Below are 12,830 nucleotides of genomic sequence, written 5' to 3'. Positions count from 1 at the left end.
TTTGCTTGTCTCCAAAATAAACAAAACTTGACATCTCTAAATATCTAAAGTGCATTTTAGAACATTTTGATCATTTATGTCAGCGAAGCTAAAATATTAAAAAATTATGCTGTGTGTAAAATTGTGTGTACCTTTTTTGAAAGAGTTAATAATATTCCTTTCTTAGGCATCTTCCTGGTTTAAAGTCTGTTTTTCAATTTAATCTAACACTGACAAACATGCAAAGCCGATATTTTACTTTAAGAAATGGTGTTGAAACGCGTAAGGTGTTTCTTTGATTTTGATTCGGAGCCCCTACAGCTGGGAAAAACATCAATCAGTTCTGTGCAGCCTTATCTTAAACCTGGACTCTGCAGCCCTGATCCTAGAGGGACATAGTACTGTGGCTTTTTCAGGCAGCTTTCAATGCTCAGTGAGAAAAGAGCTGCAGAATTTTACTAACTGTTCCATTGAAGTCATTCAGGGCTTAACTGCAGTAAAGGCCAGATTCTGAAGCACCAGGGCTACAGACTCCTGAGGTGACATGACCTCATACATTCTAACTAGAAGATGAACTGGTAGCACCAAGGTTTCACAGTTCCATGCAGTTTCAATTTGTTTGTTCTGGTTAGTCTTTTACTGTTAATTCACCAGTGACTAAAATTCCAGGTCAGTGTAGCTAATAGCTTAATATATTTAGATTAAACTTAGAATTAATTATTAGAATAGAATGATTTATTATTACTACACTCAGCCAATGTTTTGATCCAAAGTAGCTTCCATTTATAGAGGTGGGTATTTTACTGGAACAGGGAAAGTACCTTGTTCAAGGGTACAACAGCACTGTCCCAGGATTTGAACCCACAAGCCTTCAGTTATGAGTCCACTCCATACTGCTTCCCTGTGTACCATAGCGTTTTTAGACCTGCTACCCTGAGCAATCGCATCTGGCTCTGTCTGATTCCTGATCCTGGAATAGAGGAACTCTGTTTAGCCTTGAGCACAGTACCTGATACAAATACTGTTTAAAAACCTAAAAAAAAAAACTATTTACAAACTTGACATGTTTTGGCAAAGACAGCTAAAAGGACTACTCAATTTAAGGTCCACTTGTGCAATACAGATTACCAGCTACAAGGCCAAGTTGATAAAACAGATCAATAATTCAAGAGATCCTTGAACCAATGAGCTAAGATGAACTGCATGGCCCCTCTTGTTTGTTACCTTTCTTGTGCTCTTCTGTTTTACATGAATCTGTTTCTGTATTCAGAATGCATGTGGAATCTTTCAGCATTGAAGAGGTCGCCTTGTCCTGCTCTTATTTCACTGAACACCATAATTACATGCTGCTATGAAAAACCAGGGATTTTGAAATGCTGTGTGTGGTGAGGTTTATAGCCCTAACAGCACCCATGCCTCTGCTGTGATTTGTATTCAGCACTACAATTGGAGCATCTACAGGTATGCGTTCATGCCAAAAGGTGATACTGATGTTTACCATACCATGGAGTCAGTAACTCTTGTTCTCAACACTTGATTATGTGTTTTCAAATTTAGAAAGTGCTTGTCCCATTCATTTAAAATATGTCACCTTGAGTTTCACTTCTAACACTACTATTAGTGGTGTACATTGATGTATTTCCTTTAATTATGTTGAGAGCTTTAATTCAGATAGCACGGCCATGCTGGAGATGTAGATCACTGCTTCTTGCAGTTTTCTTATATTTATCAGACATGCCTTTTAAATGACATTCACCGTTCAAGAGCAGGCAGGCAGACAGCATTTATCAGCACCTGGCACGTCATCCCTATCATGTAGTTAGATACAATCTAGCCGATCAAACACTGTCTTTATTTCTTAATCCCATTTTATGGCTCGATTATGTGGAGGTATTTCTGACTATAATTTCTTGGTCTTAGGGGAAAATTACAAGGTTGAGAAGCCCAGCAGGTTAAATGGCTCAATCAGTAGTGACGCTTCTTTATAGCACTAGTTGGTACCCAAACCTCAGACATTACTGGCGCAGTGTGGCACTCTGCCATCCGACTGTAACTGGCATTTTCCCAAAGAATTGAGATCTGGGGAGACTGCAATGAGAAGGTTTGGGTCAGCTGGCCACTCGCCACAGTACGTGTTGATGTATTCACCCGCTCGGTTTTAAATTTAAATTCAAATTCGGCCCAAAATCAGTACTATGGAAGGACTAACTTGCGCAAGCAACCAGGAAAGTAATTAACCTGTGTTATGTGCAGTTGAGATCTCTTGAGTCAAGCTGTCGGAATGAAACGGACCGCCGACTGAAAAAAAAAAAGGACTGAAAAGAATCTTTTAACAGGCCGCACATTCTCGTGATGGAGACATGCCTTGTGTTCAGAGACTAATCAGAATCTCCTTCAAGATGTGGGCACCTGCCCTCCTGGAGGGAGCCTGGTGAGAGGTGGGATCAGAATTTAAGACACAGAGATTAATTATCTGTGCCCACCGGTGTGGCAGGAGTAGCCGAAGGCTCTCCTCGTGTTTGTAAACTTCTCAGATGTACTTATAGTACGTCCTTAAGCCATTAGGGCTGTGCAAGAGCTGTGGTCTTATTAGGTGAAAAGGGAAGGGTGTGACTGAAGTAAGGGCTTATGCCGTATAAGAGGGAGATTCTCAAACTAGTCTGAGCAGTACTTCCATACTGTGAATCATTAACGTTCAATGGTGTAGCCCTCTGTCCTCCATCCTCACTGTCCCTTCCTGTCCTTTGCATTACCTTGGAATATATTTCATATATTGGAAGTATGAAATCAACTTAATTGATTGACCCCCCACCCCCATATCCCAGATTAGCTTTCAAGATACTAAATCTATACTAACCTCTATCTTCCAAAGACATGCAAGCTGATGTCATTAGTAAATCTCTAAGTTGTCCCTGTGTACTTGTATGTCTTTGTGCATACACCCCGCCTCGTGCTTTGCGCTTGCCTTTCTAACAATGGATGCATGTGGGGATGAACCTGTATGCAGATGCCTTCACTATTGTATTCCTCCTTGTATGCTAGGAGTGTGTCTGTGCGACATTTCACAAGTGCAGCAGCAAGCACTGTGTAAAGTGTATAATTCATGCTGACCTAACATAATGTCCCTATGCAGAGCCACATTGTCCTTGTTTTAGTTTTAAACAATGATGCTTGTCTTGTCTTTGTTGCCATCTTGTGCAGCGATTACATCACACTCTCATGTTGCACGGCCAGCTACCAGCTGCTGATCTGTGTCGGTGCTGCTTCAGTTCAGTATTTGCATCTTATCAGGGGGCTCTTTTACAGTTCATCCTCCACTAAATTACCATCAAGATATTCAAACTAGAAACTAGCTAACATAATAGGAGCCCCCCCCACTGAATAACGCTGAGCAGTCTGACTATTTGGAAAGATTTGCAGCTCAGCCTCATCCTGTTCTTCCAGCGGGCTCTCCAGTTGAGGGTGTGATGAGGGCAGTGGTGTGTGGGATTGAACTGCATGGTCCAGAGGTTTCCATGCTTTTCAGAAGAATTGAGATCTGGGGATTGTCCTGGCCCAAGAACATGATGACAGTCTGTCTCATGGTCCCCAAGATAAACACACAGGTTGCTGAGGGTCTTTTCATTTGACAGAAAGTGCCTAATATTTTAAACCGAGACTATTAACTCCCTAGTAGGATGCTGATTTTGCTCATCAGCACTACACAGGAAAGGAGGCAGTGAGGAATTATACCAAGTAGATCTTACCATTGCATATTATATGTGGTGTCTGACTGCCACTCATTTAGCCCAAGAATGTCCTTTAGAGATTTAATTTCTTCAATCTGTCTGACAGGTTAGAGGAACTTAATCTCTTCGGTCTAAAAAAGGGAGATTTAATATAAAAGCCTAAGGGGTAGAATAGGGTCAAACAAGGAGACATCAGACTCAGCAGCGAAACAAGGACACTAACATCTTAACCCTCATTTGAAATCTCTTAAGAAACCACTGTCTTTCCAAAAGGAATTTCTACTGCTTGTAATTATTTCTTCCAGTTAGCTCAGTTCCCAAAGAAATTTGATCACTGACGTCTGCTGCGCAAACCCCTCTCTTATTTTCTCTCAAAAATTCAGAATTCATTTAAGATGTACTGGCGGGATTTGAGTGCAAATATTTTTCTCCCTCTTCCTGCCTGAAATGAGGGACATTTAACCATAAATCTGCTTATTGGAACTTGATGGTTTGGCTTAGTTAATAAAAGCGTAATTAATTTCTGCTCCCAAAATAGGAAGTCATATGATTTCCACATAGTTGTACAGACCCTTTCACAACCTCCTTATTAGGGGAGAGTCAATTGAACTAGACTGGGACTGACATTGAAACAGATTGCGACAAGATGAAACACAATTTTTACCAGTGAACAGGGCTTTTTAAATACCACAAGACCACAATTCACTCCTCATTTGAATTTGGAAAACTGTACTTTTTGCAGCACATTTATCTTTGCTTTGGTTTGGATTTGCTTTAGTTTGGATTTGGTTTGATGTTTCTGGTCCAAAAGTAAAATGCCATGAAATACAAGTATTAATAACATTTTCCATGGAATTACTAGGTATCTGAGCTTTTAGACTGGATAGCCCCTGGCCAAACATATCTGACAGAATGACAGACCAAATTTCAGGATGTTAGGTAGCTCAGCAGAATCCAGCAATTTTCAATACAACTAGGCGAATGTATGTGGGCTCAAAGCATATCACTGTTTATTCTGGAATTGTCTCTCAGTTCATCATGTGGGCACATCACTCTGAGAGGGACAGGAAATTGGAAAAAGAGAGACTATATACCAACACATACGGGGAAGCAGAACTAGACAAAAGTAAGACAAAAAAATGATGAATGGTTTCAAATAACCTGCAGAAATGGACTGACACAGCGAAGACTGCACTCAAAATTGCAGAGAAGACCTTTGTAAAGTTCAGCCACTTGGCATGTTCCTCTCCCAGGAAAAGAGACCCACTTCAAGTAGATTCAAAACTTCAAGTGGGCAGATCCCTCCTGCCATTCAGACTTGGGAACATCACTCGTCAGGAATGATCAGCCTACACTGGGGTAGTATGTGCAGTCCATTGATCTCAGCATGAACTGCACCCCCAATGACAGCAGCCATCCCCTCTCCACAGAGGACCTGAACTCTGCTGTCCTGAGAAGAATGTCACAACTGTCACAGAAAGAGTTGTGACACACACTTCAGACCGTATTATATTTGTCTCCCCTAAAACAAAATTATAACAAATCTTAATCCTGGAGTCTCTAGGCAGAACTTCAAAAGGTACTGGTCCAGAATTACGCAACCAGCTCTGGAGTAAAATGTAGGGTTAGAGCTCATTGTAGGGTTGTGGTTAAGGTTGATCTTGGGAGCACAGATCTGAGCTCTTCATATCAGGTTCCAGAGAGACCAGCTGATTTCATACAGTAGGTACATAACAAATCCTCAAATTTTAAAGACCTACCTGTAGACCAATTGGACTTATTAACAGTGATCAGTCATAGGAGATTCCGTATATTACAGTAAGTCACTTAGAGATTGTTTGGGCCAAAAAACAGATTATTCTTCAATCCTCAAGGAACATAGTTCTCTTAACTAAACAAATTATAGGCTTTATTTGTCATTTCCACGTGCTCCTAATCTTCAAATCCAGACCCCACAAATCTACAAATACCCCATGAAACCACTGATGGCCCTGGAGTTTTGTCATTTGTACCATGGTCATAGTTTTGTTTTGTTTTTTAATCCCAGGCTCTGACCTCCCTGTTTGTTAATATAGGACTTCTTTTCAGATTTTACTCAAAGCTGTTTAAGGCTGTCAAGCGCTTTTCTATTTTAGTCGGAAGAATACTGTTTGCAGTTCGATATTCAGTTCGTACTTTAGTTCATCGAGTCTGTGAGGAACGCCCAACGCTCACAGACAAAAATGCCGGAAATGCCGCTTTTTAAAAAAAAAATACATACATTTTTCTATTTATAGACGAGCTATTGCATAATACAGTAGCTCAACTTCTGAACACACTCCGCTGTTTCACTTTAAGAGCTGCAGCTGCCGAGCTCGCATTGACGTCAACAGGCCAGGTCTCTGAGCAGATTTGAGAACAGGACAACACACTGCGGAGAAGCGCTCGGCGGCCGGTCAGTCAAGCATCGTTACAGTCTGGGCAGACGGGCGGGCGACTCCAGGTCGGAGCAGCGTCTGTAACCGAAGCGCTGAAGCACGCAGCGTTTGACCATTTGAACCAGAAAGGGGGTCTTGCGCGTTTGCAGGAGCGCTGCAGAATAGAAAACCTGCGTATTGTTTTAGGGGGTAAGTTTTTTTTTTTACTAATGTAACCTATCTGTTTGGGCACATTTTGTTCTGAGAAGGGATCAGTTATTTCTACATTCTTATTGATTTTTTTTTTTCGTGAACAATGTGAGGGATAGATTGCATCCTTTCTCTTCCCTGGATGATCACATTGACTCGGGCACTGCAGTTGCTGATAACGAAGTTTTCAATGCTAGTGCGTGATGGTGGGATATTATTAATTGACTATCAGGACACACAGTCCAGTTTCGCGCCCGGGAGAATCGCCATAATAGCTAAGTGTCGTTTAACAATACAATGAGGTTATTATTAGTAAGAATAGTAGCTGGATGTTCAGAAAATGTACTGGCGGAACCGTCCCTTCAGCGCTACCGTCAACAACGCAGGTACCTCTCCCAGTAGAGGACAAGCGTGTCCTCAGAGACATTCACACACATCGGAGGAGCAGAGTGCTGTACTTCAGTGTGGCTGCACACTTTAAAGCGCTTCGATTTCTGTCTTCCATGCCGAAATCACCTTCACCCGTGCATCACTTTCTTCGTCCCCTATGATAGTAAGACTGATAGAAACGTAAACTCGAGTCTTTCACAAACATTGGCATCGTTGGTGCCTTTAACTGTTTGTATTCGCCTCAAGTTCAGTTTTAATCGTGCGAAGCTTACCTGCTCGCCTGCGTGACGAAATGAACTACGCATGCCCTGCAACACAAGACAGTAAATTATAGGGTTAACAGAAACTCCATCCTCATATGAGATTTTAAAATGCACCGACACGTTACACTCAGTGACGGAAAACTTCCTCTATCTCGAATAATACCACTGGGGTGCATTAGTGAAGGAGTTCTCGGTATTGCTAAGCATTCGAAGCTGGTCATTTGCGTGAAAAACATCATTCTTCAGTCACCACGCCTGCCACTCCAAGTTTTGTCTAGTTACTGCAGAAGGAGTCTTGTCAGTTATTTCCCTGACAGGGGGCTTTTTGACAGAAAGCCAAACTCTATGTCCGTCTCCGTTTGTCTCCGTGACTATTGCACTGCAATTCAGAGGCAGAGGGGGTTCACCTGCCTGGAAATAGATTTGGGGTCCATCCAGTTCAAAACCAGTATGTAAATGCAGTAAATGATGAGAAAACTAGCTGTAATTGTATTGAATGCAAACTGCAAGGCAGAACTAGCTCCTGTATCTTTAGCCCATTAGGTGAAGAGGGCAAACGATATATGTACAATTTCTGGACTCAACATAAAAGATTAATCTTTCTGAACAAAGTGCAATGTGCTGAGAGCAGGACCCAGTGAGTCTTAATTCCTTAAGATCTTCCAAGTAATGGAGTCTCCCAGATCAATAAATGCCTATAGGTTGCTGAAAATGAGAGTGGTGGTCTGACTGCTTCCTTTGTTAGGTTCTTATGCCACCAGAAGGGAGCCCTTCGAAAGTGCACCCCGTCTTGTCATTCACCTCTGTTCATGGCACGCTTTTCTCCCCCAGCACAACCTGCACTTTGCCTCATGCTTGAAGCCAGTTAGCAACACACAGCAGGGGCCAGCAGCACCCGAAGGTCAAGTGGCAAATACTTCTCCTCAGACCTGCATGTGCATCCATTACAGTCAGTTTGCAAAGACTTAGTCAGTTTTGAAAAGCCGTATCCCTCAAAGCTTCGTCTTTGTTTCAGCGCAGAAGTTGACTCATCCAGGAGATCTATAAATATTTCCTTGTCTGTATAGCAAATTGTGACGCAGGACATCAACAAAATAGGTAGGAATTCTCCCCCCATTTTTGGAATGTCAAATATGTCGGTTTTTACCCTGCTATAAACAGGGTTGGTTTTGTGGTCAGATAAAAATGACCACAATTGCTATTTTATTGATAAGACTTGGATTAGGTATGTCTTTGTGAAAGTATTTCCCATTGCACAAACTGTGAAGGGAGTGGTGTAGTGGAAGGCAGATCCCACATACTGTACCTTGTGTTGAGTAGGTGTCCTCACCTCCATTTAGACAGAATGGAATAAGATGCACAGCCTTTAGTGAGCACTGTACCTGGTTCAATAGCTATCTAAAACCTCAAATCGCCTTTTCTGTTGTGTGAGTTACAAGAGGAAATATTAGAGGGAAATATTTAGAGGTTAGAGGGAAATAAATAGCCAGGAAGTATGTCAGTACTTAGATTCATACCGAAAAAAAAGTTATGTACCTTAGGACAGAGGTTCCCAGTCCTGATCCTGGAGTCCATAAACCTGGTTTTCATTCCAGCTGAGCTTCATTGAACTTAATTGAAGCCTGAACCTGTTTTATCAAGTTTCTACATAGGGATATTTGGATTTTTTTTCCACTCCTAAGTTTGATTTTATTTTACTTGTGAAATGCAATCAATAAAAGGCAGCCTCAAACACAAATAATCAGTGGTATGTTTGAGGTCCAAGACCGGGACTGGGAACTCCAGTCATAGGAGTTTGCTTGCCCACATTCCCCTACATCATCTCCTATAAAAACTAGCTTTGTAAGCACAGCTCTGTCAGGTTCTGCCTGAGCACTGCCAGGCTGGGGGAGGCTGTAAGCCAGTGAGAGAATTTGGTCACCCTGTAACCTTGCAGGATTGTCAGTGCAGTCAGATCACTAACTCTTCTTGCGGTGAGAACACATCTCAAATCATTTTGCCAGGCCAGGAGTAAACACCTGCAAGATTCGGCTGTAAAACTTGTAAACATCATTGCTGTAGTGGGAGAGAGACTGTATATTCACCCAGGATGGTACAGCTGTGAAATAAGCAGATACATTAAGATGGAGTAGGAACGTGGATACATTTTTGACAGTGCTACTTCTGAGCCTGAGTATCTGCAAGGCCTGCCAAGTGTTTGTTTATTGGGAAAGCAAAATGAGTTTAGTCGTGGAGCTTTTTACTGCTGAATTTGTTTTCTGCAGAGCAAGGTGCGTTGTCTGAAAGCCAAGAATACAGGGGCAGTGTGTATCAGCTGGAAAAAGTAATCTTGTAAGTGCAGTATGTTGAAATACAAATGGGCATTGTGTTGTTGAGCACGTTCCTTTCCCTGATAAGATCAACATACTGAAACAAATGCTTCAAAGGCACGTTTCTTTAGAGGAGGGTAACTAAAGGCCACGAAGATGGTTAAAATTCTCTCTTTTAAAGAAAGAATTGTTTTTTCTTTTAAGCCCACATTTGGCATGTTGTGAAATTAGAACTTTTACGTACTCTGCTGTGATACCTAAATAAATTGTTTGCATCTCATTTTATATGTTACATAAGAGTCACTACATAAAGTCAAAATACATTTTCCTAAATCGGGTTTCTTATCTATCTGTCATTAGGAAAATGCAGGTGTGTGTGAACCTACAATCTTAGCAACATCATAAAGTCTGTGATTAAACACAGTTTAGTATGGACACAGCGTGGTACCATTTATTTACATTACTTTAAATTCCCTGGATCAGAGTACCCAGAGTGCTCAATTAACACAATCTTTTTGGTGTCCTTAGCAACCGTACTCACTGTTCCTAATTACTGGACAAAACATTCCATAGTTGATTTTTATTTTTGGATAGCTATTTGACCTTTAAGGAATTGGGACATTTTTATATGTGGAAGGTGAAGAAAAAACCGAAGGACTTTTCTGAGTCAGAAGAGAAACGTATTTAATGGACAGATAACCTTGAAATCAATTCAGAAAAGTATGTGGATGTTGTGTGAGGCTGACTTATTTGTGTCAGCTCAATGCCATGTTTTGTTAAAATGCTTTAATTTTTTGGTTACGATTCCTTAAAAAACAATTTGGAATCCTTATTTATATATAAATTAGAGCATAAGAACTCCTGTTAAGACAGGATTGTGGTTAGGGAACACCTTCATGTTAAGATGCTGTTTTCCCTCTGTAAAAGCAATAGAAACTCTGTAAAAAGTAACACATACCTTACAGGTTCTCTCTAGACTACTTACAGCTGTTCAAAAGGAAATTATGAAATAGCTTATCCCAGTTAGTTTTGACTGTTCTGATCAATACAGTAGCTCTGCATTTTTTCCTCTTTGCAGGTTTCATCTTAAAAGAAGACGCTTAAGCAGCTTAATCTTATAATTATGCAGAAACAGGTCCACTCTTGTGATTTAGTTTCATTTTGATTATTTGACTATTATAACCAAGAAATACATTTACACATACTATACCTATTAATATTGAGGTTATTGTTTCTGACTGGCATCTTCATGACCTTTATAGCACCTGTTAACAGAACTAGACTTCCCAGTGTCATTCTCTTTTAACCCTGTAAAATCAATGGATACCTGACTATCATGCTTCCATTTCTGGTTCACAGCAAGTCATATTCCACAATGAACATTTGTCACAAAACAATAGGTGACCACCTTGTCTTCCGACTAGCCAAAAGGCAACAATGTAATGACAGTGCTGTCTATTCCCACACCTTGTACCTCTCAATTTTGGAATTTTGGCAGTATTTATCTAATTTAATATAGATCTATATGTTTTTGAGTGCCGCAATCCCATTTTCCTCACGGATAAAGAACCTCCATTGTATCGAGGTTTGCAACCTAATAAGGTCATCAACTCCTGTGGTTAATGAAGATGGAAATGTTTGCTCCTAATTATGTTTTTTCTTTTCAATTTGGCTCAAGGCTAGAGGCTCAAGCTGCTACAATCCCGACCGGTATGATGCAAACAGACTGCAGATAAACCCAGCTCATACTGTGGCTCTTGCATTTGAAAGTCTGATGAATATTTAAAGAAGAAAATGCTCCCATAGCACCATTACCTCACTGGCTGAAACCTGGCTGATGAATATTTGATGGTGGGAATGCCTGTATGAGGTCATCTGGAATGAGGAAACCCCTTCAGTCCTGGCCAGTCTCCTTGTGCATCTTTTGGAAGAGGAGGGTGTGAGTCACAGTTCACAAGTTTCTCTGCTGTTTCATCAGCCTTGGTAGTGCTCTGAAATTAGAAAGAATTAAGGTGCAGTAATGTTACTTAATACAAGAAGGTGGTAGGGAGGGGAATGATCAGAGCAGCAGACAGAAGAGCAAAGACCTGCACCAGCTAAGTGACCAGCAGAAGGTCATGGGAGAGAATGATGGACATGTTGGGTATGGTGAAGGGAGCTCACCACAGTTAGGTAGTCAGTGAATGAAGCTGTAGGGCTGCTGACGTCCTCTCTAATTGCCTTTGAAGCCACAGCTGTTAAACCAATTCTGTTGCAGAGCAATGAATCTGCTAGAACAACAAACTCATAGTCATAGTTTGTTTCTGGGCATGGTTAAAGGGGGCTTGTCTGCTGTTATTCCTGCCAATACAACTGTGCTCTTTAAAAGCAAAATAGCTGTTTCAGTACAAATAATAGGATAGTTATAGCTGTGAATTTTAACAATTTACAAATTGATTAGTCATTATCCAAACATTACCTGGAACATATCACTGGTTAGAGGGAACTTGTTTTGACTTATCTTTTCTCTCCCGATAGCACATTGCCTAATATGAACAGTAGAAATAGCCCTTACTAGTTTGAGGTTGTAACAATGTGTCAGAAAGTGGAAATACTTAACCAAATTGCCAAAATGTATACATTCCATACTTGGCCCTATATAAGTCAATCCAATAAAACTGCTCTACCTCTTTTATAAATCTTGTATCCTTCGATTCTCATGCCTTATTTCCAAATGCATTGACTTGTGAAAGAGGTTTGTATGATAGTGACCTTATACAGTAGTAACACACTGCAGTGGCAAGAGCAGGAAAATCTTTGCTTTTGACCTACATTTTACTTCATGTAACATGCAATACAATAGATGTCACAAAAATTCCTTTTTGCCGTTTTGGGAGTTAATGGTATTATCTTAATCCATGACTAAGATGCCAGTTCAGAGTCGACAGCACTGTTTCCTTTTCTGCTTCATTCACTGGTATGAGAAAGACACACAGATTTTACTGCCTGTCCCGAGCATGAGAGGGTTAAGGGAAACCTCTGGTCGGGTGGTGTTATCCTTCCTTTAGAAGAAAACTTGGCTGATTTGTGCGGTACCATTGTGCTCTTAACAATGACTGACTAGTAAAGGAAGTCTGCTTTGTATGCGCCTGGTGTTTACTTTCACAAATAGAACCTTAAAACAGCTGCTAGAACATCCCAGGCACGATCCTTGAAAGCCTATCTCCATAATATCGGAACCCTGTCATTTGGGATTCAGTGGATTCTAAGGAATGCTCAGTTCTGGTCCTTCATGTCCACACACACCAGCTACTTTTCATTCCAATTACCTAATTGAAGCCTGAATTGAACTAACAGATTGCTTGATTGGAGTATTTTCAGGCTTGGGTTTTTATGTTCCAGATATATAGTAAGATAATAGTTTAAAGGCCACCTCCCACATGCTTAAGAGCTGCACAGTTCTGAGCTTGACTGGGACCAACAACAGCAGGCGTGCATGGTCCACTGGAGCCAGGAGAAAAGGCTATTAATGTAGGAGATCCAATTCAGGTGGTTTCTTGAGAATCAACAACAAAA

General features: G+C 40.9%; 1 protein-coding gene across 3 annotated transcripts in view; it reads left to right on the top strand.

The window, feature by feature from the left end:
* The first annotated feature begins 6,021 nt into the window (after window positions 1–6,021).
* Window positions 6,022–12,830, top strand: part of snrkb (SNF related kinase b) — a 40,010-nt gene continuing 33,201 nt past the window's right edge. For all 3 annotated transcript variants that reach the window (XM_088613510.1, XM_088613507.1, XM_088613508.1), the window contains exon 1: window positions 6,022–6,313. The gene's annotated coding sequence lies outside the window, so the exon portion shown is untranslated. The remainder of the gene's footprint in view (window positions 6,314–12,830) is intronic.

This window comes from Lepisosteus platostomus, chromosome 20 (genome assembly GCF_059453375.1).
Source record: "Lepisosteus platostomus isolate fLepPlt1 chromosome 20, fLepPlt1.hap1, whole genome shotgun sequence".
NCBI lineage: Eukaryota > Metazoa > Chordata > Actinopteri > Semionotiformes > Lepisosteidae > Lepisosteus > Lepisosteus platostomus.
Note: the sequence above shows the minus strand (reverse complement) of the source record. Positions and strands in the feature narration are given on the sequence as shown.